The sequence below is a fragment of the Sciurus vulgaris genome (assembly GCF_902686455.1).
Source record: "Sciurus vulgaris genome assembly, chromosome: 6".
Lineage (NCBI taxonomy): Eukaryota > Metazoa > Chordata > Mammalia > Rodentia > Sciuridae > Sciurus > Sciurus vulgaris.
The window spans coordinates 34,094,245-34,108,434 of NC_136466.1; the positions used below are offsets into that span (position 1 = coordinate 34,094,245).

Consider the following 14,190-nt stretch of genomic DNA (forward strand, 5'->3'; position numbering starts at 1 on the left):
ACTTCAATCTGTGTCATTTCCTAATTTTTCCTACAATGCTCATTAATCACTCCAAAAACAGCAGGCCATTTTTTTTATACAAAAGTCATCATGATAATATACTTCATTGGCGTACATCATTTACTTTTTAACTGGCTACATTTTAGGAAAAATAAATTCATCAGGACTCTAGGCTGAATTTAAAAATAAAAGAAAAATACTGTACATAGAAGAATTTTAAAAAACAATCTCAAGAACTCAAAAATTATCTACTCTAATTTGAAGAGTAACTAAATAAAGGAGAAAGTGGACAAATTTGAACATTATCCATAAATCAAAATGACAGGCATTAAAAAACATTTCTCTGTAAAAACAGTGAATGTAAATGGTCTCAATTCTGAAAATAAAAGACATAGGCTGGCAGAGTGGATTAAATCACAAAACCCAACTCTATGTTATTTGCAACAGACTCACCTTACAGGAAAAGACAGCCACTGGCTGAAAGAGGAAAAAATGGAATTTGATATACCATGCAAATGAACTACCCAAACAATCAGGGTTATCTACTCTCGATCTTACAAAGCAGAATTCAAACCAAAATTAATTAGAAAAGACAAAGAATATCAGTTCATACTGGCAAAGGGAACAATTCAACATGAAGATATAGAAATAATACATATTTTTACCCAAAACATGGGGCATACATAATTAAATTAAAGAGACACCACTCCAATTGAAGCCTCAGATAGACTTCAGTACAATAATACTGGATGGTTTCAAAACACCTAAGATAAGTCATCCTGACAAAAACTCAGTAAAAACTTGGGCATGAAAAATATAAATCAATTGGACTTAACAGACTTCTACAGAATATCTCATTCGACAACAGCTGAATACACATTCTTCTCAGAGGCTTATGGAATGTTTTCCAAAATAGAACATATTTGAAACCACAAGGCAACTCTTAGGAAATACAAGCAAGAATTTGCAGGGGTCCAGCCCTAGCAGGAGTCCGTTGGTTCCACACAGGTAAACGGGCACGGGGAGACAGCGTCGGCGATGGATGGAGAATGAAAGACACAGACTCTAGTTCTGGTGCAATCAATCCCACTTTATTCTGGGGAAGGCTGGGTTTATATACATTTTTATTCAGGCTATAATGACAGTCTTGTGGTTAATGAAATTAAAGAAGTTTTCCAAAGCATAGGTAGGAATTGTTCTTAACAAGGAACCAAAAGATTATGAGAAAACAGTAACCTTACAGATCATCCTTACCTAATCACAATTGTTTTAAGCATATCTAACTATGTCAATGAGCTAATGAAATGATTATTTCCTTAATATCTAAATTCTATGTGACCCAAGACTATTCTTATTATTCTCGCGGTTAAAGCGATAGACAAGTAATCTCATGTGACCATTTCTACTAGGTCCATCTGGTTAATATCTAAATTGCTGAGTTAAGGGCTACAGGAGGGCAGCGGTCCCAATGGACATTGTGTACTAATGTTTATTATAGGGGTGATATATTCTTTGTAGGAAGGAAGGAATGTTGTGAAACCTTATTCTTTTACCTCACCACCATACATAAACAAAACCATCGTTAGAATTTAACCAGCCTGTTGGAGACAAAGGTAGATCTATAACTATTTTCTCCAGAGGCTTTCAGGGACTCATTGCATGGTTGCAAAATTATTTTTGACTTTGTTAGTTGGTAAAGACCCATTGTTTTTCAGATTGTAGGTAATATTTTCTGGAATTTTTGTTGTATTCCCCTCATCCCCTTAAGCAATCCATTCAGACTGAAATGAGTAATATATCATCAGAAAAACACAGCAGATAAAACACCATGCTCTGGAGCAAAACATCTGGCAATGCCTTTTAGGATGAGCCTTTGCAAACATCCTCCAGAGAATCTTGTCAAGCACTGGATGGAATTTCAAATGCCCCACAAGAATTGATATGATTTCTTGTCTGTTATCTAATCAAAATGCAGGAAAATTAGAAATCAATACCAAAGAAATCAGTGAAATGATATCAACACAGAGATATGGAAGGAATAACACATTTTGTATGATGAATCAGTGATAGCAGAAATGAAGTGGTAATTAAAACTTCTTGGCCTCAAATGAAGAACAATGATACAACATACCAGAACCTCTGAGACATTATGCTGGCAGTTCTATGAAGAAAGTTTATAGCCATAAATGCCTGTATCCAAAAGTCAAAAAGATCCTAAATAAACAACCTAATTATTCATCCCAAGGCCCTTGAAAAAGAACATCAAACCAATTCCAAAATCAGTAGATGGAAGGAAATAATTAAGATTAGAACCCAAATAAATTGAGAAGAAATAAACAAAGGATCAATAAAATAAAGAATTTGTTCTTTGAAAAGATAAAAAGTTTGATAAGCCCTTAGCTGACCTAACCAAAAGAAAAAGAGAGGAGATCCAAATAAGTAATATTAGAGATGAAAAATGGGAAATCACCAGACATCACAGAAATCCTAAGGACCTCTAGGAACTATTTTGAAAACTCATACTCCAGAAATTAGAAGACCTAGAAAAACATGGGCACATTTCTAGACACATACTATTTGCCCAAAGTAAATAACATGAACATAGAAATCTTCAATAGAGCAATAACTTGTAATGAGATAGAAGCACTAATAGTAGGCATTCCAAAGAAGAAAAGTCTATAACCAGATGGATTCTCAGGTGCATTATAATAGACCTTTAAACAAGAGCTAATGCCAATGTTCCCCAAATTATTCCATAAAATGGAAAGGTATTTAACACTTCCATATTCATTCTATGAAGCCAGTATCACACTCATACCCAAAGTAAATAAGGATGCATCCAAGAAAGAAAACTATAGACTGACATGTCTGATGAATTTAGATACAAAATTTCTTAAAGTATTAGTGAATTGTATTCAACAACATATTAAGAAGAGTATAAATCATGACCAAGTTGGTTTTATTCCAGAGATGAAAGGATGGTTCAAAATATACAAATGAACAAATATGACATATTTCATAAATTAAACTAAGGACAAAATTTACTCTGTCATCTCCATAGATTTTGATTTTGACAAAATTCAGTACCCATTCAAACACAGGAAAACTAGGGATAGAAGGAACTACTTTAACATCATAAGGCTGTATATGAAAAACCCAAGTCAACCTCATGATAAATGGGGAAATAAATGACAGCATTTCCTTCAAAATCTAGGAAAAGAAAAGGATATCCACTCTCACTTTTCCTATTTAATACAGTGGTAGAAATTCAAGTCAGAGCAATTAAGCAAGAATAGGAAATAAAAGGGATAAAAACAGAAGTCAAATGATCACTGTTTGCAGATGATATGATTCTATACTTAGGTGCTAGAACTAATATACAAATTCAGCAGAGAAGTAACTTTAAAAATCAACATACAAAAATTAATAGCTTTTCTATAGACCAATATCAAATCTGCTAAGAAGTTAGCAAAACCATTCCATTCACAATAGTCTTAGAAAATATCAAAGAATGAATCAAACCACAGGTGGAAGATTTCTGCAATGAAAACTACAGAATATTGAAGAAATAAATTGAAGAAGACCTCAGAAGATGGAAGAACCTCCCATATTCGTGGACAGGCACAATTATTATTGTCAAAATTAACATCCTACCAAAAGCAATAAACAGATTCAATGTAATCCTCATTAAAATACAAAGAATATTATTCACATAACTAGAAAAAAGTCCTAAACTTCATCTGGATGAATAAAAGACCCAGAATAGCCAAAGCAGTTCTAAGCCAAAAAAGTAATACTGGAGGCATCACAATACCTATCTTCAAACATACTACAAAGCTATAGCAATAAAACCACATGGTAATGACTTAAAAACAGACACACAGACCAATGGTTCAGAATGGAAGAAGATGCAGAGAAAAACCCATACAGGTACGGTGATTTCCCTTGACAAAGGTGCCAAAAACATACATTGGAGAAAAGACAGCCTCTTTAACAAATGGTGCTGGGAAACTGGTTATCTACAGGTAAAAGAATGAAATTGGAACAGATGGTGTGACTCTACTTCATGTGCAACCAGAGAAACACAACTTGTACCCCATTTGTGTATAATGAATGAAAATAAATTAAAGTTTTGAATGATATTATAAACTTTCATTCACTTGTCTGCATTTTTAGAGCAAAAAATTGCCTACAGTATAAGATATGGACTTTATGTATAATATTTTCCTCATGGAAAACATACAACCTGGAAAATACCACATAATTTGTCAATATTTTTAATCAAAGGAAATCTACAAATATTAAAGTAAATTATAATAACTTTAATCTGAGTAGGAAAGTTCAAGATAAAGGGGCTGTAGCACACAGTGACAGGTTTCACCCCTTATATCTAAATCCTAGATCTTGTTTTATTATTTAAGTAGCTAAAATCATAGGTTACCTACCACAAATTCAAATATTTAACTTAAATAAGTGAAATGGTTGGTATCACGTTCATCCTAATAAGGAGCCAAGACTTGGCTTAATGGAACACAAAAATGTTTTAGTATAGACACAGTCTGTGTCAGTTCTTTTCTGAAAATATTATTTCAAAAGAAGGTAGAATAAAAATAATTCTATATCACAGTGACTATGTTATACAGGCTTTACATCTAACTGTGCTAAAGAGCTTATCAGCATGGTGTGAGGAAAACATACATTCAGTAAGGATTAATATGGAGTATATATACATATGTACAAGGAAATTATTGTAAGAGTCATAATTTAAGGCTTATCTATTATAAAAGTCTGCTAGAAACACAAAACAAAGCACAAAGCACTTACTTTTATATAGTGGAAAACATTTTTAACTTCTGCAATATAAAACTGTGATCACAAAAGATGTTGTATAATTCTGACATCAATAGTATGGTTCATGTAATAGGTTTTGTATATAAGGAAAAAGATTTCAGACCCTTGTTACATTTTTTTATTCCTAAAGGGCTCAATAGAAAATGAGAAAAATTATTTATAAGTATGGAGGGTTTCTAGTGAGTATACACTTTCCCTAGAATTAGGAAAATGTAATAACAGTAAGAAGGATGTGGCCCAAATTTAGAAAAATAGTATATGTTTCCTTATTTAAAATTTGTGGTGGGATGTCACCAGACAAAAATAAAAAAAATAAAATAAAATAAAAAAAAAAACATCAGGCAACACCTTATTTTTGTCTCCTGGGACAAACTTTGCAGAAAAGGAACAATAAAACAGTAAATAATTAGTAGGTGCAAACTTTACAAAATTTAAGAGTGTACCATAAATTTCTGTATAATTGATACAAGCTATACTATTTGATTGATTGAAAATGTAAAATACAGCAGAATGAAAATATAGGACATACCAAAAGTCTCTGATTTAATTCTTTAATAGTGAGTACTTTAAATAGGAGTTCTTGTATCATTCCTCAAAGTAGAAAGCACAAACAAAAATTCCCAGAAGCAAGGCAACCTGAGACCTCCACAGCCATTACCCAAATCTATACAGCATGGCTTCAGAACACCCATGAAATCAAAAAATGTCTGTAAGTATGCTTCATTTCAATTGAAGCTGGGCCTGCAATGATACAGGGAAACAAGTTTATGTATACCCATTGTGCCTCCTGAGTGACATACGCAGAAACTAAGATATATATCCAGCACCCTTCACTCAATTTGCTAAAGAAATCATTTCTTCACAATGAATAGCACAACAGACTGAGGACATGCACTGCCAAAAGCAGCTTTCTCCTTTCATCACCTCTTGGTATCCCAGCTGATATTGAAGTTGACATGGAACAGGCCCAGGTGTGCAAGTCATACTCATTTGCAGAGAGCACATGAAGTTTACTACTTCCTAGATGCTACTGTAGTTGACGTTTTGATTTTCATGCCATTAAGTTCTGCTGAGGATAATTCTTCTTTGAGATATTCCAGATTAATTCCCATATCAGCATTTTCTTGAGAATGGCATAAGCTGTGAGTTGCTGAAAGTTTGCTCATCTCCAGGAATGCCTACTCATTAGCCATCCAGGTCTGGGGGCAGCATTGCTGTTTTCTACCCCAGCATCATGCTGAGCACTCGCATTGGCAAAGGGGAAAGTGCTGGCATCCAGCAACTTGGGATTGAAGGGCGAGGAGCTTGCTGGCTCAGGTAGGAGAGTGCAGTTTCTTTCTCTGGGAAGGGTGTGTTTCTGGGCCTTGGGCAACATGGGTCCAAATGAGTGCTTGCTGCGACCTCCTGACTGTTCTGCAGGGAGTGCCTGATGTCAGGAAAAGCAGCTGACAGCAGGATGGCCCACAGTTCCCATGGCAACCAGAGACACTTCAGGTGTGGGGGCTGGATGGAGGGCCTTCAAAGATTCAAGTCAAGCACTGGCTCCTCTGCTGTGATGGTAAGAGAAAAGAAGAAGGGAGTGAATTCCCAGAGCCTGGTTTGTGTGATCCTAACTTCTTGGCCGAAGGAGCAGAGGAGCCAGGGTGTGTTTGGGGCACGGCCGGGGGCGGGCCTAAGGAGAGCGATGCCAATGCTGCTGGCTCCAGGAAAAGGGACCCCGCGGAAGCCCGACACCCCGCACTACCCGGCCAACCGTTTGGTGGCACTGTTCACGTTGGGCCTCACCAGTCATCTTGGTCACCTGGACGCCCGTGTCCAGCTGCAGGCCATCAGCCTGCAGCAGGACTAACGGATCTAGGAGGGACACCCGGTTTCAGGAGGGTGTGACGATCACCTAGCACAGGTGTCAGTGGCATTGCCCTCCAAATCTGCTCCTCCAGGTCTGGGCTTGCTCGGAATTTTGCCATGTCAGCTCACTCGCCTAGGGTCCTATGCACCAAATGGAATGATGCCTGTTGACAGGTGGGGGCAGGCTTGCATCCAGTGCAGCTCGGTGGATTCAGTGGTGATTGAATGGGAAAATATCCACGAACTCTTTGGGGTGCCCCTCCTCTCCTAGAATGCCCAAACACATAACAGTTGAAACCTGAGAAGTTTGACTTCTAAGTGGAGGTGGGTGGCTGCTGGCATAGCCGGTGAGGGGAGGAGGCCAAGAATCACTGAGCACGTGTGAGGGAGGCCAGAAAAGAGCTAGCAAGCCAGGAGAGAGGTTCTGTGCACACTCCACTTTCCAGGCCCCACTTCCTTTACTGCTGGCCCATGACAAGACTGCCCTCAGAAATTCTCTTTCTAGCAGTTTCCAAGAGGTCCTTCAACTCACCTTGACCTGCAGAAATAACTGGCCAAACTCTCTTGACACGAGGCTTCATCCTCTTGCACTGATGATGGCCTGTCTCTCACAATGCCCTCTGTGACAGTGCCAAGGATCCTTTGAGCAGCCCCTGCAGGATGCAGACCACACACTGGTGCCACAGACCCTGACATGAAAATGTTCCCAACAAGAGAAGGTGATGGGGGAAACAAGGGCCCGAGAGTGACAGGAGGAGTCTGGTTCCCAGGCCATGATTCTATCTTCAGGCATGCAACACCATGAAAGAGGGCACTGTCCCAAAGTTTCAGAGCTGAATAGGAAAAAAGGGGAAAGAGCTAAGGACATCACAAGGGGCAGTAAAGCAGAGAGGTGTGGGAGATGAAAACCAACATCAGGGAACAGACACTAACCACATTGTCATGGCTGACGGTCTCCCAAAAACTACCGGGACATTTCTCCAGCCTCATACCTCTATACCAAATACAGCAGGAAGGGTTTTGTGAGCTCATTCGGTCAGCAGAGGCAATTAATGGCAAGAACTCAACTTCCTTGCAAATTCTGGGATGTGACCTGTTACTTGCAAGGGACAGCTCTTTACATTTATGCTCATATGGCTTTCCTGGCATATGACCTCTGAGGAAAGGCTTTTCTTCCTCTACAGCACTTACCCACAAGCAGTGGAACTGAAACAAGTACAACTTTGGAAGTGCAGCACCGAATGAAGGCTCTTGAAATAAATTGTGTATCTCAATGTCAGAGCTTTAAAGAAAAAACAAATAATCACTGCTAAATACAAATACTCAATATGGGCGAATCCTGAATTTCGGAAACAGAAAACACTTAAAAATCAATGAAGATGTGATGGGAGTTTCTGACAACAAAAAACAGAATCAAATGTATCTCTAAAACATGAAATTCTGGGTATGTATGTTTTTTTTAAATTTCTTTGTTTTTCTTCAGTGCAGTTGGTTCTATCCCACAGAAACATGCCACATATCTCATGTTTCCCATTTCACCTTTACATGTTTTTTAACATGGGTGTCTTTGTATCATTGCTTACACTACAAAGCACAATCAAAATATTGCCAGAAACAAGGAAACCTGAGAACTCCACCTCCATCCCCCAATTCTACGCGGCGTGGCTTCAGAACATCCATCCTACCCACCAAGGTCTGTAAGTATGCTTCCTTTGAATCAAAGCTGGACCTGCAATGATACGGGTACACCCACTGAGTGTATTCAGCACCAATTCACTCTATTTGATCAAGAAATAGTTTCTTCCCAATACACCGCATGACAGCCTGAGGAGATGCAGCGCCAAAAGCAACTCTCTTCTGTCTTCAGCTCTCAGTATCCCATTGACATGGAACAGGGCCAGGCATACAAGTCCAATTCATTTGCAGAGAGCCTGGGGATGTGCCCTCGATGTCTATTAATTCCTAGATGCTACTGCCATTGACATGTCCATTTTCATGCCATTAAATCCCACTGAGGATCTTTCTTCTTCGAGAGCTTGCTGATGAATTCCCCACATCGGCATTTCCATGAGAATGACAGGAGCTCTCGGTTGCTGTAAGTTTGCTCATCTCCTGGGATGCCTCCTTGAAGCCATCCAGGTCCCAGGGGCAGCACTGCTGGTTCCTACCCCTTCATCATGCTGAGCACACGCATTGGAAGGAACTTCCACTTTCCAACCATTTTCTCACAGGATTTAACACAGGAGAAATTGTCAAGAAATTGGAGGCTTGGCACTATGTCAAGTGGCTCAGGATGGTAGGTGGCTGGATCCCCTGTGGGCTGACTCTGTGAAATGCTTTGCAAGAAACCATGCAGTTTTATCGAGGCACATCCTAACGTAAAAGTTTGACTTCCCCTGGAAAACAATCCTGGCACAATATTTAGTTTCATGAAATGCAACACAGCCCTCTGGACTGGAGGTCTCTATTGAGAGATACATTTATCCCTGCCTAAATAAGGAGGAAAATGATGGTAGCTAGAAAATGAACAGATTATTTCTCCAGTGATCCATGGTGGCCTGGGCAGGAGGGGAAGCAGGCATGTGTGGGAAGCACAGTGTGCTCAGGTCGCCATGCTATAAGGAGACTTAAGGGTTCATTCAATCCCGAAGCCCAAGCCTTTTTGACCACAATCATTTCCTCTTTGTCTCATGCTGCTATCTCCCTTCAAAAGTTTGAACCAGCAGATATCTGGGCAAAACCAAGGGCCCACTGGAGGCGCTGGATCTTCCCAAATAATTATTTCAGAAACACAGGAGGCTGAGAAAGAAGGTCCTCCAGAGTAAAGACAGTCTGCCTAAACTGCAAAAAGCCAAAGAAACATACCCACATCATGTCTGCGAATACAAATATGCCAAGGGAAGAGGTGATGGCTCACTGGACCAGTGGCCCTAGGAACCATGTGTGCTGGCAGAGGAGATAAAGAAAATGACACTGAATTTCAAACTTCCTGTGCTTCTGTTTACAGCGAATCTTCTCAAGAATCCTTGCACTTCCACTGAAGTGTCCATCATTCCCTTCCACTCAAAATACTGTGACAGTGCCATAGGTACTTTGAGTAGCATCTGCAGGATGCAGACTACATGCTGGTGCCACAGACCCTGGGACAAAGGTGCTCCCAACAGGAGAAAGTGACCGGTGAAACATGGGCCAGAGAGTGACGTGATAAGTGCAGGTTCCCAGGGCATAATTCTATCTTGAGGCACGCAGCACGATGAAAGAGAGCACTGTCACAAAGCTTCAGAGCTGACTAGGAAAAAAGGGAAGAACTGAGGATATTGCGTGGGGCAGTTAGGCAGAGGGGTGTGGGAGATGAAGACCAACATCAGGGAACAGACACTAACCACATTGTCATGGCTGATGGTCTCCCCAAAACTACCAGGATATTTCTCCAGCCACATAACTTTCTACCAAATACGACAGGAAGAGTTTGTGAGCTCATTCAGTCAGCAGAGGCAATTACTGAGAAGACCTCAACTTCCTTGCAAATTCTGGGACTTGACCTGTTAATTGCAAGGGACACCTCTTCAAAATTAGGCTGATGTGGCTTTCCTGGCACATGACCTCTGAGGAAAGGCTTTCCTTCCTCCACAGCATCTACACACAAGCACTGGAATTGAAACAAGTACAACTTCGGAAATGCAGCACCAAATGATGGCTCTCGAGATAAATTCTGTACCTCCACATCAGAGCTTTGAAGACAAAACACATGACCACTGCTAATCAAAAACACCCAGTAGGGGGCGAATCCTGAATTTCAGAAACAGAAAACATGGAAAAATCACTGAAGATGTGATGGAAGATTCTGACCACGAAAAGCAGAATTGATGTATTTGAAAACACAAAATTCTGGGTTTTTTTATGGGGTTTTATTTGGTTGTTGTTGGTGGTGGTGGTGGTTTGTTTGGTTTTCCTCTTTGTGTGTTTTGTGGAAGGGGGATGCAGTTGATTATATCCACTGGAAACATGCCAGAAATGTCATGTGTCTCATTTCGTTGTTACCTGTGAGTTCCCTAAAATCGATGTCCTTGTGCCATTCCTTCCAGTAGAAAGCACAATCAAAATATTGCCAGAAACAAGGCAACCTGAGAACTCCACGTCCATCACCCAATTCTACATGGCGTGGCTTCAGATCAGCCATCCTACCCACCGAGGTCTGTAAGTATGCTTCTTTTGAATCGAGGCAGGACCTGCAATGATACGGGGACAGCAGTTTTTATACGCCCACTGAGTGTGTGCGCCAACAACTCACTCCTTTTGGCCAAGAAATAATTTCTTCCCACTGCACCGCACGACAGACTGAGGAGATGCAGCGCCAAGAGCAGCTCTCTTCTGTCTTTGGCTCTCTGTGTCCCAGCTGACATTGAGGGTTGACGTGGAACAGACCCAGGTGCACAAGTTCAATTCATTTGCAGAGAGCCTGGGGGTGTGCCCTGGAAGTGTACTGCTTCCCAGACGCTACTGCCGTTGACATGTCCATTTTCACGCCATTAAATCCTACTGAGGATCTCTCTACTTTGAGAGCTTGCTGATGCATCCCCCACATCAGCATTTCCGTGAGAATGGCAGGAGCTCTGGGTTGCTGTAAGTTTGCTCATCTCCGGGAATGCCTCCTTGAAGCCATCCAGGTCCCGGGGGCAGCAGTGCTGGTTCCTACCCCAGCGTCGGGCTGAACACTCGCCTTGGAAGGAACTTGCACTTTGCAACCGTCTTCTTCTCACATGAGTTAACACAGGAGAAACTTTCGAGAGATCGGAGCCTTGGCATCAGATCAAGAGGCTCAGGATGGTAGGTGGCTGGATCCTCTTGCGGGCTGACTCTGCGAAATGCCTGGCAGGAACACCGGGCCACGGCAAATCCACGCACGTTCTAATGTGAAGTTTAGATTTCGCCTTGGAAATCAATCCTGGCCCAATCCTTCCTTGCTTGACATGAACCAGAGCCTTCGAGTTGGAGGGCTCTCCTGAGATATCCATTTATCCCCTCCTAGGCAAGGAAGAAACGCTGGTAGCTGGACGATGAACAGACTGTTTCTCCAGTGATCCATGGTGGCCTGGGGCAGGAGGGGGGAGGCAGGCACGTGTGGGAAGCACGGTGTGCTCAGGTCGTCATGCTCGAAGGAGATTTGGGGGTTCATTCAATCCCGAAGCCCAAGGCTTTTCGACCAGAAGCATTTCCTTTTTGTCCCACACGGCCACCTCCTGCTGGACTTTGCCTTTCCAAAATTCGAACCAGCAGCGGTCTGGGCAAAGCCAAGGGCCCACTGGAGGCGCTGGAGCTTCCCAATTCTTTCAGGAATGTGGGGGGCTGAGGAGGGAGGTCCTGAGGAGCAAAGACAGTCTCCCTAAATCACAGAAGGCCTCAGAAACGCAGCCACCTCCTGTCTGCGAATGCGAATACGCCAAGGGAAGAGGCGATGGCTCACTGGAGCAGTGGCCCCAGGTACCAAGCGTGCTGGCAGCATAGAAAAAGTAAGCGACCCTGGATTTTTCAATCTCCCTGAGCTTGCGTTTGCAGCGAATCTTCTGGAGAACCCTTGCGCTGCTGAGATCAGGTCTAGAGCGTTCCTTCCACTGAAGTGTCCATCATTCACTTCCATTCAAAATTCTGCTACCCCGGTTTGGATCCTTGCCAAAGAAATGCCTCTCTGGGTTCACGGTGCTCCTGTGCAATGAGAGTCAAAGATGCCCGGGCCAAGACATTCAAAGGGGAAGGCGCTGGCATCCAGCAACTTCGGAGGGAAGGCCTTTGAGCTTGCGGGATCAGGTAGGAGAGTGCACTTTCTTTCTCTGGGCAGGGTGTATTTCTGGGCCTCGGGCAACAAGGGTGCAAAGGAGTGCATGCTGCCACCTCCTGGCTGCTCTGCGGGGAGCTCATGTTGTCACAGAAAGGGGGCGTGACAGCAGGATGGCGTCACGGTTCCCACGGCAACCCGAGACGTTTCCGGTGCCGACCGCTTCAGGCGGAGGGTCAAGTCAAGGGCCGGTCCCGCTGGGATGGGGAGAGGGAAGAGGAAGGGAGCGAGTCCGCCGAGCCTGGTTTCTGTGAGGACTGCGATCCAAATTCTTGGCCAAGGAGCAGAGGAGCCAGGGTGTGTTGGGGGCGCGGCGGGGGCGGGTCTAAGGAGAGGGATCCCAAACCCGCTGGCTCCAGGGCAAGGACCCGCCTGAAGCCCGACAGCCTGCACTACCCAACCGGCCCGCTTGGTGGCGCTGTCCACGTCGGGCCTCAGCAGGTATCTTGGCCTCCGGGCCCCCTGTGTCCAGCTGCAGGCCATCGGCCCCCAGCAGCTCTACCGGACCCGGCAGGGACGCCCGGGTTCAGGAGGGCGGGAGGGACGAGGACCCAGCCTAGCACGGGTGCCAGCTGCATTGCCCTCCCAATCTGCTCCTCCCGATCCGGGCTCCCTCGGGATTTTGCCTCATCAGCTCCCGGGCCTAGGGCCCTATGCGCCAAACGGAATGATGGCTCTTGACAGCAGAGGAAGGGCATGTGGGCCATCCAGTGCCGCTCGGCGGGGCGGGGTTCCGTGGTGAGTGGGGAAATACCCGCCCCCCGACTCCAGTGGGCATCCCTCCTTTCCTAGACTGCCCAAACACAAGGCAGCTGGAACCTGGCAAGTGTGACTTCTAAGCGGCTGTGGGGGACCGGAGGAGGCCTTGAAGCGCCTAGCACGTGCGAGGGAGGCCAGCCAAGAGCTAGCAAGCCAGGAGAGGGAGTGTGTGCACACTCCACCTACCAGGCCCCACCTCCTTTGCTGCTGGCCCACGATGAGGCTTCCCTCGGAATTCTCTTGCGGGCACTTTCCAAGAGGCCCTTGGGCTCACCTTGACCTGCAGAAATATGTGGCCGGCCTCTCTCCACACGAGGATTCATCCTCTTGCTCCCACTCCTGCCTGTGTGTCACAGGCCCTCTGGGACAGTGCCACGGGTCCTCTGAGCAGCCCCTGCCGGATGGAGACCACACGCTGGAGCGACAGACCCTGGCACGAAGGTGCTGCCAACAGGAGAATGGGACGTGTGAAACATGGGCCTGAGAGTGCTGCCATGAGTGCCGCTTCCCAGGGCATAATTCTCTCTTGAGGCACGCAGCATGATGAGAGAGAGCACTGTCCCAGTGCTTCAGAGCTGAATAAGAAAAAAGGGAAGAGCTGAGGACATTGTGTGGGCAGTAAGGGAGAGAGGTGTGGGAGATGAAAACCAATAGCCGTGAACAGACACTAACCACCTTGTCATGGCTAATGGTCTCCCAAAAAGTACCAGGGTTTTCTCTAGCTTCAAACCTTTATAACAATTCCTAGGAAGTATTGAGTTTTTTCTGTCAGTCTTTCTGTTAGGTGACCCTTTGTGAGAAGGTCAAGGATATTTTTATCCCGCCTCACCCTATAGATTTTGGACTACAGTAAAATGCCACATATCTGGGCACCAGATGTTCGAAAATCGTGAGTGTGA

General features: G+C 43.7%; 2 pseudogenes across 2 annotated transcripts in view; both read right to left on the bottom strand.

Annotated features, from left to right (window-relative positions):
• LOC306663647 (RB1-inducible coiled-coil protein 1-like) overlaps positions 1-14,190 on the bottom strand; it is a 262,272-nt pseudogene that overhangs the window by 161,532 nt on the left and 86,550 nt on the right. The gene's annotated exons all lie outside the window — the stretch shown is intronic.
• LOC306663696 (platelet-activating factor acetylhydrolase IB subunit alpha-like) overlaps positions 1-14,190 on the bottom strand; it is a 428,586-nt pseudogene that overhangs the window by 96,211 nt on the left and 318,185 nt on the right. The window lies entirely within an intron of this gene.